The 24731-nt window shown below is 37.6% G+C and overlaps 1 pseudogene; it reads right to left on the bottom strand.

Annotated features, from left to right (window-relative positions):
- Positions 1–3800: 3800 nt before the first annotated feature.
- On the bottom strand, positions 3801–24073 carry LOC100717956 (ubiquitin carboxyl-terminal hydrolase 28-like; annotated as a pseudogene).
- Positions 24074–24731: the final 658 nt, after the last annotated feature.

Here is a 24731-nt window from a genome sequence, read left to right as displayed (position 1 = left end):
AAGGTAGGTAATAACATGTTTCTAGCCATTTTATAAATGAGGAAACTGATTTGCACGGGTGTTACCTGACTTAGAGTCACACACTTGGACCATGGTACAGTAAAGGATTGAAGTAAGACAGTCTGATGGCAGGGCTTTGAACCATTTGCCTTCGGGGTGGTGACTGGTTATGTGATGGGTTGGATGCTGAAGAGTCCAAGATCAAAGCACTGACTGATTTGCTGTTAGTGAAGGACAGCTTCCGGGCTCAAAGATGATGTGTCAGTAACTTTTTAGTTGATGGAATGAATCCATGATATGCATAATTAATTTGGCTCATGGTTTTCAGCAATTTCCACCCATGGTCAGGTAGCCAAGGTAGAAGCATCATGGAAGAAGAACACAGTGGGAGAAAGCCACTTAATTTGTGGTATCTGGGAAGTAGAGACAGCAAGGTAGGGACAATGTGAGAGATAAATTGTTACCAGTTATTACCCTAAAAGTCAATAATTAGTATTTAACTCCAAGGTATCTATATAGCACCGTGTTGTAGGTGTTATTTATAATGTCCCCCGAGGTCTCATTGTGTTGAGGGCTTGCTTGCCATATCATGGTTTGTAAGAGATTGGATCATGTGGTTCTACCTTCACCAGAGGATTAGTCCATTGGTAAGAACATACTCTGGTGGCCTTAGTGGGAGGTGTTAGAAAGAGGGAACAGGAGTTAGGGTCTATTTGAAGGGAATGGATTATGGAGATGTGACTTTGAGGACAGCTGTGGTGACTTTTCTCATTGCTGAGACAAAATACCTGACACCCACCAGTTAAAGGAGAGGCTTCTTTCAGCTCATATATTTATTTTGATAACTGCAGAAGGCAAGGTGGAAGGGTCTTGTCGGGGAAAGCTGCTCTGGTCATAGCAGTCAAAAAACAGAAAAGGAAAGGGAGGAACCATGGAGAGACACTTCTCTTTAGGTCATGCCTCCAGTGACCTGCCTTATCCAAGCAGTCACTACCTCCAAACAGTCAGTTAGCTCTCATGCATCCAGTCACCTCCACGTGGTGCCACTTAGGGTCTCAGGACATCTAGATATTAGCTATAACCAAGACGGTATCCAGTTGTTGGCTCCTTCCTCTGTCTTCCTCTCTCAGCTTTTCTGCTTCCTGGCCTCCGGTACATAATCAGCTCTCTCCTGTCACATGCTGTCCCCATCTTGCTTCTATCACTCCACACTTCCAGAAACCTTGCAAATTTCTGCAACTATAACCCTTTCCTCCTGTAACAGATGAAAAGCTGACTAATACACATTCATTGATGTTCATTCTGATACTCATTTGAAGTAATTACAAATACAAATAGGGTTAAGAGTTGAATTATTTGTCATGAAGGTCTTATCATATACAGACAGCAGTTATCTGGAGTAGTGTTTCGTAAATTTCCCTGGTAGTACAGTTACCTAGTATTCTTTGGTGTCTTCCCATGAGAAGATCAGATTTAGAAAAGAAATGTCAGAATCCTGCAGTGAGAAACCAATAGAGTGCAAATAGAGTTTGGAAAAACATCTCATCTTTTCCCTTACATCAAGATTTCTTGACTTGTCCACCAAATTCTCTCAAGAAAACTCCCATTTAAGCCAATAGGATACTTTTCTTAATCTATGCTTATTGCTCGTTTACTCATCCTGTTGGCCTTCTAGACTCAAATTCTTTAAGGGGAAGGGTGTTATCACTCTGCTGATGTGTCTCTGACTCCTTCATTGACCTTTGGCACAGCAGATAGTAAATAGTTACATGTTGAATAAATGATCTCTGGGATGTGCATTCTTATGTGCATAAGAATGTTATGGCCTGAGATAATAAATCATTTTTAGATGACTGGAGTTAGTATAATTTATAGTATCACTTATGCAACTCAGGGTCTCTCCCAAAGAATTCACTCAATTAAACCAACATTTGCTGAACAAATTCCCAGTGATGGGTAGTAAGCTAAGAACTGGGGGTTCAAGTGAATAAGAAATTCTACTTGCTTCAAGTAACTCATAGATTATTATAGGAAATGACCATATAAACAAACATGTAAAGTCAACAGCAAGATAAACTGTTAAAAGTATGGGGTGAATGCAGATTGAGGATAAAGAATCAAATCTTGTCCCCATCCAAAGAAGCTTTTTTTTCAAGTTCACTTTGGGTGTGAAAAAGTTGTTGTGGGTGCCTATGTGATGGGGAGAGGAGTGTAGGGAGAGTGGGCATTGAAATATGTCCACAACAAAGAACACTTTGTATCTCTAAAAGACCCAGGTGTTTAGGGCAATGGGATTTTCAGTGTCACCATGCCACCTAGGGCATGCGGGAGTGTGGAGGAAGGTAGGACTCTGGGTGTTCCTCTTAATCAGTGTTAAATTTCTTTCTTTAAAGGGATTCACAGATGACCCTTGCTGAGAAAGAAGATAGTTGTTGCACAGCTTGGTTTCTGCTCTTCTTAGTGGTGCTTCAATTTCACATAGGTAGCGTATTTCTCTGTCAGCACAGCAAAACCTCTGGAAGAAACTCTGCCCACCATGCTCTGGTGCTCAGTTTGCTTTATGGCTTTACCCATCACAAGCAGCTTAGTAAAATATTCTCTTCTTTGTTTTTTTGTAAAACAAATAGTTTTATTGTACATTATAGAAGTTATAAAAATGTGTGTTTTATTGAGCATTATTTTCTCATATGCTTCCTCCATTAATCTTGAAGTCTTGGTTAAAATGTAATTCTTAATTTGGAGTACTTTAAAATGGTTTCTCTCTCTCTCTCTCTCTCTCTCTCTCTATATATATATATATATATATATATATATATATATATATTCTTTTTACAAATCTTAGTTCCTTATTTTTTAGAGGAAAAGGGAAAGATGACTCTAAGGATTCAGTTGGGTAAGTAGTATGCCCAGATACTTGTTTTTGCCAGTTTCCAGATGATGGAGAATTTTGTTTAAATGGTTAACTATTAAAACGCCATCCTTAGTCAAGCTGTGTGGTGCCTTGGTAGCTTTTCCTACACTCAGGCCTGCAATTGAGGTCTTTTGGCTTATCTGAAAATATAAAGGAAGTCAGGTGTGGTGACTCATTCCTACAATCCCAGCACTTGAGAGGCTGAGGTCGGAGGATTGCCATGAGTTCAAGGCCAGCCTGGGCTACATGGTGAGTTCAAAGACAGAAGCCTGAACTGCATAGTGAGACCTTGTCTCAAAAAAAAAGAAAAAAAGTATAAAGGAGAAGAGAGAGAGGAGGTGCAGCTTTGCTTTGACATCTCCTGCTGTGTGACTTTGTGCTCTACCCATATGTAAAAGGGAGGAGGCTCATCAACCTATTTTGTCTTCTCTTGTCAAGAAGAGACCAAGGCAGGCTTCAGACTATTAATCTGTCATAATTTTAAAATGCCATTTGTACTTGATAAAACTACTAGGAACTATTCATCTGGTTCAGGTTCTGATAAATCACTCTTCTGTTCTGCTGTCAAAAATATTTATGCCTCAAGGATAATTAAAAAGCAATGAGAGGCTTGAAAAGCCCATGCACTTCAGGTTGCATACACTTTATGTCTTGGGGCAAAACTCAGTACCATGATACTTTGGTTCCTGCTGCCTCTATCAAAACAATTTTTATAATTCTGTACCTAAAAATGGAAATGTCACCTGTAAATAGTTCCTTAATCACACATAGGCTGTGGATGTGAATCTTACTCATTCACCAAATCCCTTTCCCTGGTGAATACTGTGACCACAAACTGCTGTGCAACAAGTGAACAACCAGAGAACCAGGAGAACTTGGAAATATGGCCTTATGTCTCTGTTGCAGTTGCGACTCCTTGAATTGACTCCATGACAGCTGTACACCAGTTACAAAGTTTATAGGGAGAATTAGGACAAATAGTTGGAAGCTTCTTCAGACAATGATTTGTGTAGAAGGATCCAGAAGTCTGGGTAGAAACTTCCCTAAGCATCACTGCAGATTTTCTGCAATATCCTGCCCAAAATATGAGCACCAGTGGTTTCTCATAACTTTAAGGTCATCCTTGGAGATGGCATTACTAATGATAGGCTGAATGTAGGAGTGACCCACTACTTTATCAGGTTAATACTCTCTGTTACAAAATGGTCATTGTTTGCTTCAGAGGTGAAACTGCTTTAGCATTTAGCTTAGGCAGGCATTTTCTTCGGTATAAAGAAATCACTGATTCCCTCACCCACCTGTGGGACCTCCTTAATTAATACACTGACATTGCTCTGGTGAGTGTACACTGTGCTTCTTGGTATTTTGATTTTTGATAGAATTCCCAGCCTGTTGGGTGGTAAACTGATGCCTTTAGAAACACACTACAGTCTGTGCCGCTTCTTGCAGCCATCCCTTTCCATGTCACTGGGGCCAATTTCCTTAAGCTGTGCCACCTTCAGTATAGTGATCGATCTTTCATCAGTGGTCAAGTTTTTATCTGTGAGCTGTTCCAGAAAGGTCCATTCTACCACTGTTTGTTTTTTTTTTTTTTTTTTTTTGTACTTCATTTTGTAAAAAGTAGATAACATGGGAAGGCTGTCCCTGTTACAGTCATGGGATGTTCAGGTGACAAGCAAAAGACCACATGAGAAGAGGCTCCATGATATTTATATGATGAAGAGAATTTCTGTGATGCCAAGCTCTGATCTTCTCTTCATTTTTCTACTTCTTGACAAATCTACAAGTTGTTTTTCTGAATGTAATGCTTGAGTTAGACCATTAGGACCTCCGATTCTCCTGTCTTTGATTGGATTCATTTGGAGCTGCCTCTGCATTAAAGTAGTGGGTGGCTTGCCACTAATAAACATCAGACTGAAAACACTAACGTTTCTCCATCCCTCATAAGAATCTCTTTCAAATTATTCTCAGAAAGATTAAGTAAGAGATAGCATTGTACTTGAAACAGATTATCTGGGGCCAATTATAGATATAGGCCCAGTGGTGTCCTGTATTTCATTGTCTTTCATGAACAAGAACTATGGGTGCCCAATAACACACCTGACAACAGAGAGGGTCACAGTATACCTGCTGAGCAGTCTCAGTGGTTCTTACACTGGGATTGTGTAAGTATTCATTGTCTGAGTCAATTTTACTTCCCTGTCTCTGAAGACATCTTAACAAAGCTCATCGCCTTAGGCACAACTGTTCTGGGAGTGAGGTGTGCAGTCAGCCCAGGAAAGTTGACAGAGAAGTCAGTGTCCTATCCATCACCGCAGATTGATGTAGATAGGTTTCAGAAAGAGGAAAGGCACCTTCAACACCTTGAAAATAGTTTTTCTGGCCATGTACTTCCCTTAGATGTCAGGCTAGAAACCAGGCAGAGGTCAGAAAAGACTGGCAGTGTCACGTGTGTCACTTGGAGATGGACTAGTTTCTGAGTCAGGTTTTGTACTGGCAAATTCGCTAACATATTTCAACATGTCTAGGGGTGGGAACCAAGCTGCCTTGAGCCATATTTCATATACCTATCTAAATTTTACTGCAGAGATTTTATTTCCTGCTTCAACTCTCAAATACACTGTCTCTTATCTCAAATAATCTCTTTGCTCTTGCCCATGTACCTGTCAATATAAATAATCTGAAGAAATACCAGCTTGTCATTAATTTTTTTTTTCCTGACTGCCTAAGGATCTGATTGATCACAAATCCTGAGAGCTTGAAGGTCAGCACTGTGGGCACCTTGGAAAACCAATTCTCTTTTCCTTCCTGCACTGACTGATCAGGAGGAATAAGCCCAGTGTTAGCCTCCACCATGGTCGCCTCCCGACATTGCTCTCAGTTGTGATCATTGTTTACAACATTGTGCTATGATGTGATCATTTTTCACCTAAAGAGGATACTAGGGTGAATGTCCAATTGTAAAAGGGCTTTCCTTCATGAATCCCATTAGTCAAGAAAGAACTGTAAAATGGCTGTACATGGGAGTTTCAGATTTGCTCATGGGATTAACATTCGCAGCTAGCTGGAATACACTCTTTAGCCAACCCAGAATTGTGGAAGAATTCACTCACATCTCACTATTGTCCATCAGAGGATTAGAATGTTTCTTTTAACAGATCCAGGGATGCAGAAAGGTCCACAGATTTTTGATTTGATCCCATTGCCACAACAAGCTAATACTGCACACTTTGCTGAAATATGGTCTTGCCCTTTTCAGTGTGATTTCAACAATTTTAAAATACATTTTGAGGCAGGTAAGACAATTAGACAGCTGAGACAATTCTTTGAAATTCAAGCAACTGAAATAGAGAACAAATAACAGCACAGAAGAAGCATGCATTTCCAGTGTTTTTCAGCCCAGTTAGCCAGCCATCAACTATTCCAGCCAGCTCCTGGAATTTTCACCCCAGACTTCACAGCATTTTCTCTTATTCTTTAGTTTCTGCAAAGGTTGCCTCACGTATCCTGTTACAATCTCCCCCATCAACTGGAATTTTGGGAGGTCAAAGCAATGGTATCCTGAAGATCATTCTTTTGATGGGGATGATCTGTTGCTTTTGCTAAACTTCTTTCTTGACAGTCTCCACTCTACTTCATATGGTTCAGTGGCAGTGATTGAGCTCCTTGGAGTCATAGCTGGGGTCCCTTTCTGCAGATCTCAGGGCTCTCACCACCACTTCTGGCCTTCTGGCAACAGGCAGTGGGCCCACCTGTGTCCCACTATGTCCTGATCCCTGCAGAGTACTGTTTTGAACAATGTATGATGCTCCTCTTTCTTAATGTGAAATATATTCTGGTGTCACTAATAAACCGATGTCCTGGAAGCTAGCTTCTTAGCCTCTCCATCCAAGCTATCCTCCCAGGAGAGATGCCCACAGATCTGGGGCTGGAGAGGTATACTTGGCTTTTAATGGTGGGATAAAATGTCTAGATTTAACCATTCAGAAGTCAGGAAAACAAGGTACCTTCTTTGTAGGGTTCTGTCAGAGCCATCTTTTAATTTTGAAGAAGAGAGTTTCTGGAGGGGATGTAAGTTCTATAGAGAGTTACTTGAATTGGAGGGCCCAGAGGTAACAGGAGGGGTGGGTAAAGGCCAGGGTTGTTTGGGTGTGGTCACAGTGCTTCGGAGAAAGATGCTTGAATCCAGTGCATCTCAAGGTAAATACAGCTGCATTTTGTGATTGATATGTTATAGGGAATAAAATAGAAACAGGAAGTGGAAGCCACTCCAAAGTTTTTAACTAGGTAGCCTTTGACACAAGATCAGCACCAAGAAAATACAAAAATTCTGAAGATGCAAATTTAGAAGATGACTGTGTGTGATTGTATGGATTTCTAGGTTTAAGATGCCCATATGTTACTGGGATGAATGAATACATACAATATGTCAGGTTTCATTCCAGGTTTGGTCTTTTTCTTTTTAGAAGTTAGCATTTTGAAATGAAGTCATTTCTAGAATTGCCCACTAGAGGTTACCAATATGATTCAAAGTAGTAAAAAATAGACTTTAAAGGTTTAGATACTTTTTAAGTTGCTCTACGTCCACAGAAAAGTGACATTTAACTAAAGGAAGCAGCCCCCTGCTCTAACTCATCTGCAAGGAAGAAATTCATTTACCAGGGATCCAAAGTAAAACACAGAAAGCTGGCTGCAGAAGAGGAAGTTAATAAATCTTAAGTGATTAAGGTGTCCACGGGTCAGGCTTGGATAATGGCAGGCTGCCTCTGTGTGCTGTGTGAAGAGATTCACCCTGTATCATCACAGGTTGGTCAAAGCCACTTCATGAACAAAGAGGTATTTGACACACATAAGAGGTAAAACGATTTAGACACACACAGTGATCATATTCGTTATTAGGAAATTTGTATCTATACAGAATATATCTTCGTACTTCTTTTTTTCTATCCCCCTACCCTCTCTTCAATCCTTCTTCCCCTTATTTATCAAGCTTTATTTTCATTTTATCTTTTTTACTTATTTTTTATTTCCTCTTTCTCCCTACCTGCAGTTCTCCTTTGCTTTTGAACAATTACTTCCTATTTCACAATGTAAATTGTACCAATAAATTTAGGGAAAAAAACAAAAAAATCCAAAATAAAGGGGGGGATTAACAGTCTATATTTGGTTGGAAAAACATTATACCTCATTTGCTGTTTTTAGAAAATGTTTACTAGCTCTGGCTAAAGCTATTTGATTTGCTGGTTCAAATGCTTGAACAAAGGCACCTCTCGTTTGACGGCCCACACAGTATTTCTTTGAGTGTGCACTTTTAAATTTTTGATGAGTGAACCTCTTTTTGCCTCTTACTGATGTGTCCTAAAAAGTCTGTAAAAGAAAGCACACCAGAAACATGCCTGGGAGTTGGGCTAGTCAAGGCTCCCTGCCTCCACTGTGGGACCTCATCCAACCCTGCTCAGTGACATTTCCGTGACTATTGGAAAAGACTATTTGCTGATCATAATTTATATTTTAAAGTGCTTAATATTCAGAAAGGATTATAATAGTATTTTAAAAAAATAATTAACATCTGGCTTCCTTTCGCTGTGTTTCAGTGTGCCAGAGTCTCCTTTGTGAGGTTTCCAGGTTCTTTCCATCCTGAGAAAAAATTTGTCAAGACAAGAACAAAAGGTAGTAAGGTTTTATATTTTAAAGGAAGCAAAAGAAACAGGCTCTACAGAGTGCATTTGAGCCAAATAAAGGCATAAAAAGACGTGCACTCTGCAGGAGAGAGCAAGCTTTTGTGAGGGGACAGAGTTCGGTGGTGACTGTCTTTTTGTTTCTCCCATCATGCAGGCCGTCAGGTCCAGGCCACGCTGTGGAAAAACCTACTCAAGTTCTCCCAAGAAGCCTAGGTGCAGGGATGTGGGAATTGTTCTACTCATATGTCCTTGGACTTGTGTAATTCACAGGTCACACCTAATTCCCCAGGCTGCCTTTCCCCTTTTTAATCTCCTTTATCAGTCCCATTTTCAGACGTATAAGTGATCTTCACATTGTTCAGTAGCTGAGACTCAGAAAGCAAAGTGAGAGATTAGTGGGCTAAGAAGGTAATCACTGTTTGACTTTGTCTTTCAGGTCAGCCTTGGTACCCATCTGAAAAGAGTCTGCATTTTAAATTCCCAAATAGAGGGATTGCTGGAAAACCAGAGAACAAGAACCAATTAACATGCACTTTGCCAAAAAGAGAGTCCTAAGCAAGGGAATGTTTCCAGGAAACCCATGTAGTCAAGCAAGTCCAGATGGACCTATTCTGGCAAATAACACAATTCACAGAAGATGAAAACCAGAGGAACTGAGAAGCTCCTTATGTAAAAGTGACCCCTGAGAAGCCTTAACTGACATTGATATCTGTATCTCTGTCTAGCCTATATCACCTATATCTATATCTACATCTGTATCTGTATCTACAGCTTAACACAGATCTTTGATTTTGTCTTATACCCAGAAGCAAAGAATAACCAAAAAGACTGACTACTTAATAATATAGAAAAACACCTAGACTATGAAAGGAGCTACAGGTAGTGCTTCAGCTGTTATTGGCAGTTTCTGGCTACTCCTGTAATATTTTAGCCCATAGCCACGAGAGGTGATGGATTCCACTCCTACCAGCTCTCTGAAAATGTGTTCATTAGCCTCTCTTAATTTACATTGTGTTATTTTAATGTAATTTGATCTTTTGTCAAAGATTTAGTGTTTTGTGCAGGTGTGTTGATAGGGTTAAAATGATAATGTAAATATTTTAGCTACTAAGCCTTGTTTCCAACTTTCTATCATCTACTTCAGACTTTATATGTTTATGTTACCCAGAACCAGTCACCAACATGAGTATTCAGATGTACAAAATACAGGCCAGATTCAAGTTCTAAGCCCTGTAATAAGAATTGCAATGCTTCAGTAGTAACCCAGAAACACAGACATCTTTATCTAGTGTACCCCTAAGTCACTGCGGTATGGGAATCAGTCTCTTCTCACTGCGGTATGTCTCTTCAATTTCAAATGTGCCAAGTTTGTGGTCCCACAACATTGAGGAATGGAATTGTGAGTCGAAGGAAGAAGTTAGAAAAATTTAATGGAAATAAGGAGAAAAGAACAGTTCTGGATTTCCAGGACAGGGCCTGGATAGCCACCAAGGTCCTTTTAAAAGGGTAATTTATACCCATGTGGGTACAATGTGGGTCAAGGTTCAGTCACTCTATAGGATTACAAGGACAGCCACTTAGATAATATTGATCCAGTAGGGAAACAGGTCATGTAGCAAGGGTGCACTGAAAGAACAAAAGCATTTTGAGCAAGGGATGTGTCCAGATGCTCTGGTCATTCACCCACCTAGGCAACTGATGCCCATCTGGAATTAATAGTCTTGGTCGCATTAATTACTGTCAATGTAATCTCAAGGTATTTTTTATGACTTAGGGAAACACGTAGGCCTGGCCATTGCATCTTGAGCTTGGGCCTGACCTTCGGGTGCACCTCCAGCAACAATTCTGATGTTTATTTTTTTCTGTTGATTGCTCCAGAGCCCAGTGTCTCTTGGACCACCTGTTTATTTCTCATTATATATTAGCTCACTATAATAATTTTTACAATTAAGAAAATTTGGAGTTCTTACAATGTGGTTTTGAATTTCACCTGTTTCCTTGGGTAAAAACCTCAAGACAATTGAAGATCAAATGCTGCCTAATTTTGTCTGCCTTCCACTGATTTATAGAGTCACTATTCACCACTTTTAATTTTGGGGCTTTGAGTATACTGTGATTATAAAATGAAACTCAAGAGTCCATGATTTCCTCCCAGCTATCAAAGAATGATGGCTCATGGACAACAAAACCTGACTTGTTTTGTCACCTTCCAATGAGAGTGAGATTTGCAATCTTTAGCTAGACAGGGGGAGAGCTCCTCCCACCCGCCTGAAGCATTGGTCCTGGAAACCCATGAGAATAAGTGATCAAAGTCGGGCAGGACATGGGTGTCAAAGGTGAGGTAAGATAGAAGAAATAGAGGTAGGCAGGAAGAAGACAAAGAAGAAATAATCAAGATTGTACTTTTAAGAAAGCTACAACTTCAAGACAAAATATTATCCAAGTTAATTCATATTGGTATTCCCTAGGTTTGCTTTGCTTCTTGTCTTGACTACCCACCCCAAATTAATTCATAAAATACAGGGCAGGAACCTGGTTTTAAGAAAGGAACGGTCTGATAGGGGTCAAAGAAAGTTTCTCAATAAAGTATCTTAGACAATTCATCTTAAAAAACAAACAAAACAAACAAACAAACGAACAAAAATCTACCCAGTAGAATGGATCTATGCTTTTCCTTGTAAAATGGGCCAGTATCCTTCTGTGGGTAGGGTATTCTTTTCTCCTATAACAAAGATGAAACTTTCTATAGATTCCACATTCTATATGTTTCTATCCCCTCAAAAAATATTCTTAATATCAGAAAATAATATCTCTTGGTGTGTTCTTTAAATTTTACTCAATACAACCCTTTATGCCTCTTAAAAACTAAATGACTGAATATAAGTATATATGACTGGGAGATTTTTATCAAAGTATTGTTTACTTTCTGAAATCATTTCTGACATTTGGAATTGGCATTTAGTTGTCTTTATTTGACTTGAATATTCTGTCATTAGATTCTATTTTACAAAGTTTCATTCATTTTTTTTATTTAGAGAAAAAAAGCAATACAGAAAAAAGTGTAGAAATAATACAGAATTTCAAAAAAATAAGAAATCACTAGCTGATAAATTACATAGTGTTATCTTAGAAGTAGTTTCTCAAGTGACAAAAGCAAAACATAAAAAGTGGACAATCAAAAAATGACACTAAAACCTATTCTGTTTGACGAACTAACAAAAACTTAGTAGTATGGTTATCTATCTTGCACCCTTAAATATACATATGGTTATATCATTTAGAGCACTTTCTTTCCCTTTCATTATCAGAGTGTCTATTATACATTTTGGATCTTATTACTCTTTCAGTTTTTTATTATTGTTTCTTATACTAGAGAGAAAATGCAATATTTACAAATGTGAGTCTGATTTATTTCACTTATGAGGATAGTCTTAAGTTGACTCCATTTACCTATAAAAGCTTCAAGATCATCCTTTTTATAACCGAGCATCCATTGTATACATCTATTGTATAAAAATACCATATCTTTTTCATGCATTCTGTGGTTGATGGGAATTCTGGTTGTTTCCAAGATTTAGCTGTTACAAATTGGGCTGCTATAAACATGGATGCACATGTATCAGTGAGACATGACATTTTCAATTTTTCTGGTAAAATACCCAGGAGGGGAATAGCTAGATTGAGTGGGACTTCCAATCCTAGTTTTTTGAGGAATCTCCATACTGATTTCCATACTGATTTCCATAGTGGCTGCACCAGTCTACACTCCTACCAAGAGTAGAAAAGTGTTCCTTTTTCTCCACAGCTCACCAACATTTGTTATCAGTTGATTTTTTGATGGCAGCCATTCTTTACAGAGTGAGATGAAATCTCAATGTTGTTTTAACTTACATATCTTTAATGACCAGTGATGGTGCCCAGTGATTTCTTCATGCGTTTATTTGCCATTTGTATATTTTCATCTGAGAAATGTGTGTTCATCTCAGATGCCATTTTTGGAGTGGGTCGTTGAATTTGGGAGGCTTGAAATTTTTTAACTTTTTATATGTTTTGGATATAAGTTCTTTGTCTGAAGCATTTGTTGGCTAAAATTCTTTCCCATTCTGTGGGTTTTCATTTCACTTTGTTGGTGATTTCTTTTGAAGTGCAAAAACATTTTAATAAGATGAGATCCAAGTTGTTGATTCTTTAAAGTACTTCCCATGTTTTTTGTGTTTTATTGATGGATTCTTTGCCTTCCCCTATGTCTCCATGGCTTCTACCTACCTTGTCTTACAGTAGATTTAGTGTTTCTGTTTTAATATTTATATCTTCAATCCATTTTGAGTTTAGTGTAGTGCACGGTCATAGGCATGGATCTAGTTTCAGTCTTTGGTATGTGGAAAGCCAATTTTTCCAACACCATATATAAAGGGGCTATCCTTTTCCAGTGAAACATGTTTAGCTATTTTGTCAAATATGAGGTGGCTGAGTGTCTTTGTAGTTGTTTCCAGATTTTAATGTGTTTCATTGGTCCTCAGTCAGTTTCTCCTTTAGTACCATCCTGATTTTATCACTATAGCTTTGTAGTATAATTTCAAATCAGGAATTGAGATGTCTCCTACTTTGGCTTTGTTGTCCAGAATTGCCTTTGCTATTCTAGGTTTCTTCTGTTTATAAATGAATTTTAGGAGGTATGTTAATGGTATTTTGATTGGAATTGCATTAAATCTGTATAACAGTTTTGAGATTATGGCCATTTTCACAGTGTTGATTCTTCCTAACCAAGAGCAAGGAATATCCTTCCATTTTCTAATATCCTCTTCAATTTCCTTTTTAAAAGTAGTATAATTTTCAGCATATAGGTCTTTTATATTCTTGGTTATGCTTGGTTATGATTCCTAAATATTTCATTTTTTGGTGCTATTGTGAAAGGTGATATTTCCAGAATTTCTTTGTTTGTGTACAGGAATGCTATTGATTTTTGAGCACTGATTTTTGTATTCAGCTGTGCTGCTGAATTTGTTTATTACCTCTAGTATTCTTTTAATAGAGTTTTGGGTTCTTCTGTGTAGAGTATCATGTCATCTGCAAATAGTGAGAATTTAAATTCTTCTTTTCTTATCTTTATTCTTTTAATTTCTTGTCTGATTGCTCTAGCTAATATTTCCAGAACTATATTGAATAGTAATGGTGACATTGGACATCCTTGTGTTGTCCCTGATTTTACATTGAAAGCTTTGTTTTTGTTCCTTTAGTATAATGTTGGCTGTTGGTTTGGCATATATGGACTTTATCAGATTGAGGTAGTTACCATCTATTTCGAGTTTTTATAGGGTGTTTATTATGAAATGTTTGACTTTATCAAAAGCTTTTCCTGCATCTATTGAGATGATCATGTGACTTCTGTTTTTGACTCTGTTGATATGGCATATTATGTTTGTTGATCTGTATGTGTCAAACCATCCCTGCATTCCTGAAATAAATCCCACTTGGTCATGATGTATAATCTTATTGATGATTTGATGCATTCTATTTGCCAATATTTTATTGAGAATCTTTGCATCATTGTTCATTAGTGAGATTGGCCAGTAGTTCTCTTTTTGGTTGGGTCTTTCTCTGGTTTTGATATCAGAATAATACTTGCCTCCAGGAATGATTTAGGGAGGATTGCTTCCCTTTCAATTTCATTGTAGAGTTTGAAGAGTACTGGTGTTAAATCTTCTCTAAATTTCTTGTAGAATTCAGCTGTGAATCCATCAGGGCCTAGGCTTTTTTGTGTGTGGGTAAGTTTTTAATCATGTTTTCAATTTCAATAGCTGATGTTGGGTTATCCAAAATTGTTGTATCTTCTTAATTGTGCTTCAGCAGTTCATATGCTTCTAGAAATCTGTCAATTTTCTCTGTGTTTTCCACCCTATGTGAATAAAGATTTTCAAAGTACATATTCACGATCTATTGACTTTCCATTTGATCTGTAGTAATTTCTTTCTTATCATTTTTTATAGCATGGATTTGGGTTTTTTCTTGATAAGATTGGCTAGAGGTGTACAATTTTGTTTATTCTCTCAAAATAACCAGTTCTTTCATTCATTCTTTGTATTGTTTTTTAAATCTCAATTGCATTAATTTCTGTTCTAATCTTTATAATTTCCTCTATTCTATGAGCTTTGTGTTTGACTTGCTCTTCTTTTTCTACATGCTTGAGATGAAACATTAGATTGTTTATTTGTGTTTGTTCTGTTTTCTTGATATGACAATTTATTGCTATATATTTCCAGCTTAAAACTGCTTTCATTGCATCCCACAGATTACAGTATGTTGTTTCCACATTTTCATTGAATTGTATGTATTGCTTTATTTCTTCTTTAATTTCACCTGTAGCCCATTGATTGTTCAGGAGGTTGCTATTAATTTCCATGTATTCTTGCAGGTTTTGCAATTTCTTTTGCCATTAATTTCCTATTTAAGTGAACTATGGTGTGATAATATGCATGGAATAATTTTAATCCCTTTACATTTACTTAAGAATGTTTTATGGGCTAATATATGGTCTATTTTGGAGAATGTCCCATGCGCAGCTGAGAAGAATGTATATTTTGATGTGGTTGGGTGGAACACACTGTAAACGTCTACTAAGTCCAGTTACTTATAGGTTTGATTTAATTTTATTATTTCTTTGCCATCTTTTTTTCTAGTTGATCAATCTGTTTGTGAAAATGGAGTATTAAGGTCCCCTATTACTATTGTGTTCTTGTGTATTTGGTTTTCCATGTCCTTTAGTATATGTCTTACATAGTTTGGTGCTCCTGTATTTAGTACATTTATATATTTATAATTGTTAGTTCTTCCTCTTGAATTTTTCCACTAGCAAGTATGTAGTGACCTTCTTTATCTCTTTTGACCATTTTTGGTTTGAAGTTCACATTGTCTACATATAGAACAGCTACCCCTGCTTTTTTCTGGGTTTCTGTCACATAGAATATTGTTTTCCATCGTCTGGCTTTTAGTCTATGAGTTTCCTTTTGAGTCAGATCTGTCTCTTGTATATAGCATATTGTGGGATCCTGTTTCTTGATCAATTCTGTCAAACTATTTCTTTTAATAGGTAAATTAAGGCCATGACTGATATGTACTGGGTCATATTTGTCATGTTATTTTCCTTCTGTTGGTTTTCTGCTGTTCCCCCTTGTTTAATTGCCTGCCCTGTCTGGTGGTAGCTTTCTGTTATTGTTCTGAAATTGTAGTCATTTTTATCTCTATATAATATGCTTTTCAGTACTCTCACTAGGATTGGTTTGTGGAATGAGTTCCTTCAGTTGTTCCTCATCCTGGAAGTATCTTATTTCACCATTAAATTACAAAAAAAAGTTTTTCAGGGCACATAAATCTGGGTTGAATGTTATTTTCCTTCAGGGCTTGAAACACCACATTCTAAGCTCATCTTAACTTGAAGATTTACACTGTCTGCTGTGATTCTAATGGGCTTTCCTTGATAAGTGAGTGGTATCTTTTCTCTAACAGCTTTTAATATTCTGTTTTTATGCTGTATATCTGGGATCTTTATTATTATATGTCTGGGTATAGATTTATGTTGTTTGTGACTGTTTGGCATTCTGCATGCAACACTTATCTGCATATCAGATTCCTTCCCTATGTTTTGGAAAATTTCTGCTATTACTTCTGTAAATAGTATACCAATGTCTTTTGCATTGACTCCTGTATCTTCACTAATGCCTATTAGCTTATATTGTTTCTCTTGGCATCATCTTATACTGCTGAATTGTCATTTCATGCTGCTTTTTTTTTTAAAGTGATCACTAGCTGAGATCCTGTCCTCAAAGTCTGAAATTCTATCCTCAGATTCATTTAAATGGCTTTGCCAGTTTTCAATAGAATTTTTTATTTCTTTGAATTTGTTCCATGCACTCTGTTTATTTTCTATATTGTTCTTTCAAGGTTTCAATCGGTTTCCCATGCTGCTGTACTTTTAAAATCTATTTCTTCTCTAGCTATGTTGAGTAACTCCTTTACTAAGATTGTCATTTCTGTCTTTATGTGAGAAATTATTTGTAATTTGATGTCATTTCCCAACTTGAGCACCTCAAACATAGTCTTGTTTTTATTTTTACTTAAAATTTGGAAAGTTTCTGTATGTAGCTTCTAATTTTTTTTTGCTCGATTTTGAGATTCAGCATCATCTCACCTTGTAATCTGTTGGCTTGGCATGGAGTTTAACTCAATTAATTTTGACCCTAGCTTTTACCTGAGACCAGAAGCTCACAATGTGACCATGAATTTTGTGGTGTCATTTTGTTGATACCTGACCATAGAATGTGATTCACTGGATCATGGTTGTTCAGCTTTAGTAAAGTCAGATAATTTCCTGGTGGTTATTAACATCCTTATTTATTTGCCTTTGGAGAGTTTAGAGAATATTCCCTTTTTTAAGTGACAGGGTCCAGAGGGCTGCAAAATAATTTCCTTTTGCATAGTATATTACTGTGTTATTTCCTGGATATTCTCAGAATTTTGAGATATTATTTGTGCTAGAAGCAGAGTTTCTGGAATTGGTGATGTAACCATTTTCGTCTTCCTTGGGCCTTCTTGTCCTGAAAACGATGAAGTATGAAGTCCACAAGCACAAGAGTGGGGAATGAGCTGAGTATAGTTTACTGCAAAGAATGAAAAAAAAAAAAGCTGTCACTAACCGTCAAGGCTCTGAGGAAGGGTGATGAGTAGGCACATAATTTCAGGGGTCTTTATGTACTTTATTGGGATATTTTGGTGGGCACATGAAAATAAGACAAGGAAACAACACAGCTGTCACTTACAGTGTTTCTAAAGTCAGGATGTGAGACTGGTATACCAACTTCCCAAGGCATATCTCAGATTATCTGGATGCTTGCCTGTGTTTGGCATTTTTACTTAAACTTCTAACTTCATGAGGACAGACTTCCTGAGCTCTCTGGCTTCCCAGGGAAAAGTTCAGCGATGCCTCTTCCTCTTGTGTTCTAACGTTCCCAGGACTTGTCTCAGTTTACTCAGGTTCGCTTCCTAGCTTCCTTTTGTTTGTCCATCTCTTGGTCTAAATGATTTCGGTTTTGATTCCAACTAGATCACAGCTAAGTTCAGAGATCAGAATGTGGATAAAAAGGCAGACCATAAAGATCAGACTCTGGAAGTTTCAAATGGGGTCAAGGACTCCATGGGCAATGAGACGCCAGATAACATGTGTTATTCTCTGACAGAAAATTTGTCCACTTTTGATTATGAGCTGAGAGTTTTCAGACTAAGACTGAGAATTGTGCTGTAATTAATCCAACAGAGGAAATTCAAGGCAGCAGAATAAGCATTCAGAGTGTGGATTAGATACGACTGGGAGATTTTTGCCCATTTTAGTTTGAGAATCAAGACAAAGAGGCACAGTTGAATGATTTAAAATATTTTGAGTTTGCAATTAAAAGAAGCCAAGTACTTTGGGTCTGGACAGTACAAAGTATGTCTTGGAAGCATGGGAGAAATTAGAAAGAATGCACTCTTTGAAGGCTCAAGAGCAGAAAAGTGAAAGACTCTTTAGAGAAGATAGCCAACCCCAGGGTACTGTGCTCCAGAATATTATGGGCTGCATAGGAAACAGGAATTGACTCCCCAGGATTCAGTTCACTGTTCTTAGTCATCCAGGCACTCAGAGTTTACCACCAGCAATATGCACATGGACTTGACTATTGCTCCAGTTGCTGTCAGACCTCGCCATTATACATGTGATACTGATTTCTTAAGAGTGCAGCAGGCAAGAGTTGTGGGCACAGGGAGGTCTCCATTCTGATTTCAAAAGACAGCCTGGGAGGCCAGGAAGTGTGCATCTGAAAGGAAAGTGTGTGAAACTGAGAGAACAGTGGAGATCCTAGGAAGTTGAAGCTATGAACATAGACTGTCTGAGGAAATCCATAAGGAGTGAGTGAAGAGAGAAGTCATGAGATATGCAAATGGGGGAGGAGATTAGGGTATGACATAGATCAGTTGGAAAAGTAGGCATGGTCGGTTAATTAAAAAATTCCCAGGACACATACACAGAACATTTCCCAAAGCCCTGCACGTGAACTTCTCAGAAAACCCCAGCAAGTTTGGGGCAGGAAAACCCGGACCTGACTTCACACTGAGGAGTGGGAGATAGAAAAAAGGTAGTTGGCATTGAGCTCTTTTCTACTGTGCCCATTTAAAGCAGCCTTCTCTCTCCTGTAAGGTGTACTTATTTTCCAACTTTTACTTGATCCACACTTGCTGTTCAGAGCTTGTTCCTTTTCCCAATTTCCACAGAAATAAATGTAAAACTTTGCTATTGTTTGTACTTGTCTTGGTGGATTTTTTTGTTCAGGACAGAAATAACCCAAAAACCACCTCCAGAAGGAGACTCCAGCACCCCAAACCTGCTAACATGAACACCAGCAATGCCAAAGGGGCAAAACCATCAAGCCCGATGTAGTTCACTGCTTATCACTACAACTTATTCTGGGTGATGGAACTATGGATTTTAAAGTTTGCTCTGATAAATTGGGTCTTTCTTTGGTCCCATTGCTTTCTATTCCTCTATTCTTCACTTTTGAAATGGATGCCTTTATCCTGTTACATGTTGTCAGCATATAACTTTCTTTTTTATCTTAAACAGCAAAACAGAAAAAAAGGACAGAAATGATACAGAATTTCAAAAAAAGTAGTAAATTAACGCTAGTTAATATATTGCATATTAGTATCTTAGAAGTAGTTGTTCAGGTTACAAGATCTAGGCACAAAGATGATCAAACAATGACAACACAAACTACTCTTTTTGATAAACTAACAGAGATTAGTAGTATAGTTATCTATGGTGCACACATATACATACATACATTTATATATGTTTACCAGCATACATATAATTTTTTCCTTGTGGGAGTATGGAGTGGTGCAACCACTGTGGAAATCAGTCTGGAGATCCGCAAAAAAAAAACAAGATTGGAAGTTCCATTGAATCCAGCTATTACCATTCTGTGTGTTTTCCCAGAAAAATTGAAAATGTCATGTAATGGTGATATGTGTGCACCTGTGCTTTTTAGCAGCAAAATTTGTAATAGTTAAAGTTTGAAAAAAAAAAAAAAAGCAAAACAAATGTCCATCAACTACAGAATGGATAAAAAAGATGTACTTTTTATACAGTGGAACATTACTCAGCTACAACTTCCTTTTATCCTTTAATAAGGTCTCACAGTAAAGAGTTTGCATTAAATCTCATAGGAGACTTTGGACTTGGAATTTTTACAATGTTGAAGCTATTAGGACTTTGGGAACTTAGATATGAACTAAACACATTTTTCATGAAGGGATGTGTCTGAATCTTTGGGAGTCAGGGCAGACTGATATGGTTTATATCTAGATGTTTCCCCAAATCCTCATGTGTTCATAGATGGTGTCTGGGGAGGAGATTGCCTCATGTGGTGTGATATTTGTCAGTGAATTAGTTCACTAATGAGTTTACAGTTGAATGTGATGGGAGGTGAAGCCTCGTCAGGATAGGTGGGTCACCGCTGTGATAGCCTAAGAGGGTCTAACTCTCTCCCTCCTCCCTTGATCTCTTTCTGCTTCCTGCCACCATGCACCAAGCTGCTTCTCCTTCCATAATGTCCCTCTCCCTTGCCAGTCGGCCTGGGAGCCCCTGACTGTAAACTCAAATCTCTATGATTTTTGAGTCAAAATAAACCTCCCCTTCCTTTGTAGGTGTTGGGTATCTTGTCATAGAAAGGTGGAAAATAACTGAGATGATAGGTTAAGATTCAGATTTTTATTTTATAACCTATATATGCTAAAAGTGAAATTCAAAATCACTAAATCTTTATGTTTATCACCTTTTCAAAACTTTAAATGAAAACAATTGTTGTTTTACCTACTTCAAAGACTGAATTTAATTTATACAGCATATGTTATGATTTATAAAATATATATACACATATATATTGCTTTTGCAGTACTAAAAATGGGCACTGATAGTGACAGCAAAGGCTGAAATAATTGGTATTCTGAAAATGAGGAGAAGAAAGATCATAGATAGTTTATATAAAAATCATTTCCCATCAACTTCTAAATTGTCAAAAAGATTAGGAAGTACATTATTAGCACATATCATTTTATTAGGTTATATTAGACATGTCATATAATTATCTTAGCTATAGTTGAGTAGGATAACACTTGATTTTGTTATACAACATTGTTAATTTTTTTTTTTTGAGAAATTGAGAGTAACTGCTTGGATAACTGAGCTCATAGGTGATTTCCTCAATTCCTAAGAGTAACAGAATTTGTGCTTGATTAGGGTTTACATAAAAGGTTAGTATTTTAGTATCTTCTCACATCCAGAGATGAATTTTTTCAGTAATTAAATGTGTGCTGCCTGGGCTTGAATTGGCTAATTGAATATGGTGAGAAAAATTTTGCTTTCATTTCAAGTCCTGAGTCTAGATATTGAGAAGTTTTTCAGTTCTATTCTTTTCCCTAGAGCTTCTCATCACCACCATCCTTTGAACAAGCTCATGTTATTCTCTGAAGAATGAGACCCAGACAGGGCAAAACTCAGTTATTTCCAGGAGCCAGCTTGGTCCATGCATTTCTGTGAAGGGCGAGCAAGCAGCCCTGGAACTGGGAAGCACAGCCGAGGCCAGCAGCACTGCCCAGCTCACCCACACACCAGACAGCTTATAACTGCGATTAGCCGCTAAGTGTTGGGATATTTTGTCACAGGCAATAGATAAATGTTATAATGTCCACTGTGTGCACGTGATAAGACTGATGTGCGTTTCCACCACTATCTTCATTCATTTGATGTGTTTCTCCTTTTTCTCTTTCATGGCTTCAGAATTCTAGATTTACAGTGTTGGGATCAACATTATTTCTTAGAATAGCTGGGTACAACATTCCCAAGGTTTTATATCTTTATACATGCTGGTGGTGCAGAGTGTGTTTCTGTTTTTTCTGTGTCTTATAGTTTGGAATTTCTTCTTTTGAAATTTATTCCTTATTGGTCCATGATGGTAGTGCATAATGATTACATTTATCATGAGGGGTTGGTGTATATATGTGACATTGTTCAAATCTAGTCTTCCTTCTTTTACTTCCTGCATCTCCCTACCTCACCTCATCATGTGTGTGTGATATATGTGTGCGTATGTCTATATATGTATATATTTGTATTACATGATGATCACAGCTCTCAAATTCCATAATTTACCAGCTTATAGTGTGGGTGTATATATTTAACTATTCTTTATACTGTGCCACCACTGACAGATCATCTGTAATAAAGTTTCACTGGACTCATATAACTTGCAAATGTACAAATTTAATATCCTTTTATGACAAAAGCATCTTCTCTTTCTATAAATTATTTTGAATACCAACCTAAATATTCTTTTTAGCAGAAATAAACAATCTCAATATTGATTACTTTGAAAATAAGACCAGAGGTGCGGCTCATCCGAGAACCCTGAGTTCCATGTTCTCCATTGCTTTTTATTTGAATATTTGCAAATGTGATGTATCTGGTTAGCAAATAGCTGATTGTGTCCATGAAAGAAGAATGAGTGGAGAACAAGATTTTCTCCAGAATTCCAGTGATTCATGGGAGAAGGTATCTTGTGTTCTCGAGGGAGCACAGCACGCCCTAGTGCGATGTCAGTGTCTGAATTTTTTGCGTGAAGTCTCTGTCAATAAAAAATGGCTCTACTCATGGCATCAGCCGCTCTCCCTCTCAGTGTTGCCTTTATGATTATGATGACTTGTGAAGATACTTGTGTCAAGTCTAGAATTGGCATCCTCAGAAAATAGCCCCTTTTCTTTCTGAAGCTGGCTGAGTAATTGGAGTAGATTTTTAAAAATCACTTTCTGCACACTGTTTTATTAGATTAATAAGTATATTGAGCCATTCTAATGATAGATAGGAAAATTATTTCACTGGAACTTTAAGAACTAAAACTGCTATATTTTAAATTAAAGAGGTCTAAAATTTGTTGAACTTATCAAAACTGCATGAGCCATGAAGAGGTACAAGTTTATAACCCATTGCGGAACACATTAATTTCTTAACATGAATAATGTTTCCTGCCTCATTACTGTTGGTTTGATCCTAGTGGGGAAAAATGCAAAAGAATGAAGATGCGTCAGGATAATGACTTTTTAAGGGAATGCTGGAATTTCTCTGCTTGCTTAGCGTGATGAAAGTTAATTTTATTTCATTGACTTTGCCCCCATTACAGCCTCTGTGTCTCAAGTTAGAGGCATGATCCACTGTGTTTAGAAATTAAATCTGTATTTGAACTATATCCAGAAAAATGTTGAACAATTGGTCTAACAAAGTTAGAAAAGCATGGGGGAAAAGGTGATACCAGGCTGGTAATAAATGACAACCTAAATTTTATGTAAATGAAACTATCACTTTTGGTACCTGGGAGACAAAAATTTACATAATGAACTTGTGAGCCTTGGAAAGATGATTTTTGCATAGAAAATTTTAAGTTCTATTTGGTTTCATTTTGCTGAGAGCTAAAATGAGAGAGAAATAAACTACAGAAGAAACTGTGTAGTTTGTAGGTGATATTTAGTGACTATTCATGGGCTAAGCTTTACTTTATTTGAAAATTTAGATTTTCTAGAAATCAAAGGAATCTTTATGCAAATATGGCTCTAACCAAAGGTCAAATAAAACATTTAGGTATAAACTCTTTCTCATGGGCTGTGAAAAGTTTAAATTATTAACCTAGTGGACTATCTCAGTTGGACCAAAAGACTTCCAAGTGATGACATAGATCCATAGAACAGGAGGGTCTGGTATTTGTTATCTTCCTTCCTTCCTCCCTCCTTTCCTTCCTTCCTTCCTTCCTTCCTTCCTTCCTTCCTTCCTTCCTTCCTTCCTTCCTTCCTTCCTTCCTTCCTTCTTTCCTTTCTCCCTGCCTCCCTCACTCCTTCTCTCTCTCTCTCTACCTCTATCTCTTTTTCTCTCTGTCTCTCTCTTGTTTATATAATTTCCTCTTGGCCTCTGCTCTTTAAGTGACCTTTATTTACATTAAGCAGAAAGAGAGGTTCTGTTTCCACAATTTCAATTAAAGATCTAAAATCATCTTCCCATGATCGAATGTCCGGATATTTTTGAAGGATTTCTTTTAGGATCTGCTGACGTTTCTCAATTTCTTACTATGGTCCTCCATTGGTCATATAAGTCACCCTAAATCAGTCACTATACATAGAAATTGTCAATTTTCTTTATCAAACATTTCTGAGTAGCATTGATAATCAGGTGCATTCAAATTGTCTCCATCAGAACAATCTGTGCAGAAATAAGGGGTTATCTCCATACAGGGAAATGAACGCAGGCCAAAGAGAAATAGTACATGTCTACTCCATCGACAATGCACCCTGTAGCCTTTTTAGCGACTGGCGGCCCGTGAATTGTGTTTTTCTCTATTCCACTGCCAGCCATTAAGTATCACACACAGCCCTCTGCTAGGCTTTTCACCTCATTTCCTATTTCTTTTTTATCTAGGCAAACACATATCTCTTTACAAACACTCCATTAATTTTGATGTTTGCCTCTGTGCTCTGGTGTGTTTGAAGGGTTTCTCTGAGGCCTGCTGACATTTCCTGATTGCTTACTATGCCCTATTTCTGTTTTCCTTCTGGGCCATCATTCTGGGAAAGTCATTCACTTGATCAGTGTTCTTGCACACTCTTTGGATTTGTGGGTGTACATTCAAGCAGAAAGAGAGACCCACCGACATAAACAGAATCTCATGTCTGTGCTTTGTCAAGAACCAGACAAATTCATGGCACACAGAGAAACAGGCTTAGACAGGCAAGCTCCTCCTTCCATCAAGAAGCTAACAGGACAAAGCTCTTACAGTAAATAGAGACATGCTGTGTTGAGGAGGAGACAAACCATTGGTATATGCAGGTGAGCACTCATATTTTATCACTCCAGAAAAGCACAAAGTCAGAAGCATTTTGTCTGTGGTTGAGAAGCCAGTGACCCCACTCTAGTTTAGTTCTCAGTGAGAAGGGGTATTCAGTGCTCATTCCAGTGTGCTGGCTGGTCATCATGAATACTCTTAGATGACCTTAGGTCATCCAGGCTTTTCCAC

The sequence above is a fragment of the Cavia porcellus genome, unplaced genomic scaffold (genome assembly GCF_034190915.1).
Source record: "Cavia porcellus strain 051 isolate PalLab524CR breed Dunkin Hartley unplaced genomic scaffold, mCavPor4.1 scaffold_2, whole genome shotgun sequence".
Taxonomy (NCBI): Eukaryota; Metazoa; Chordata; class Mammalia; order Rodentia; family Caviidae; genus Cavia; species Cavia porcellus.
This window is presented reverse-complemented; position numbering and strand designations above follow the sequence as displayed.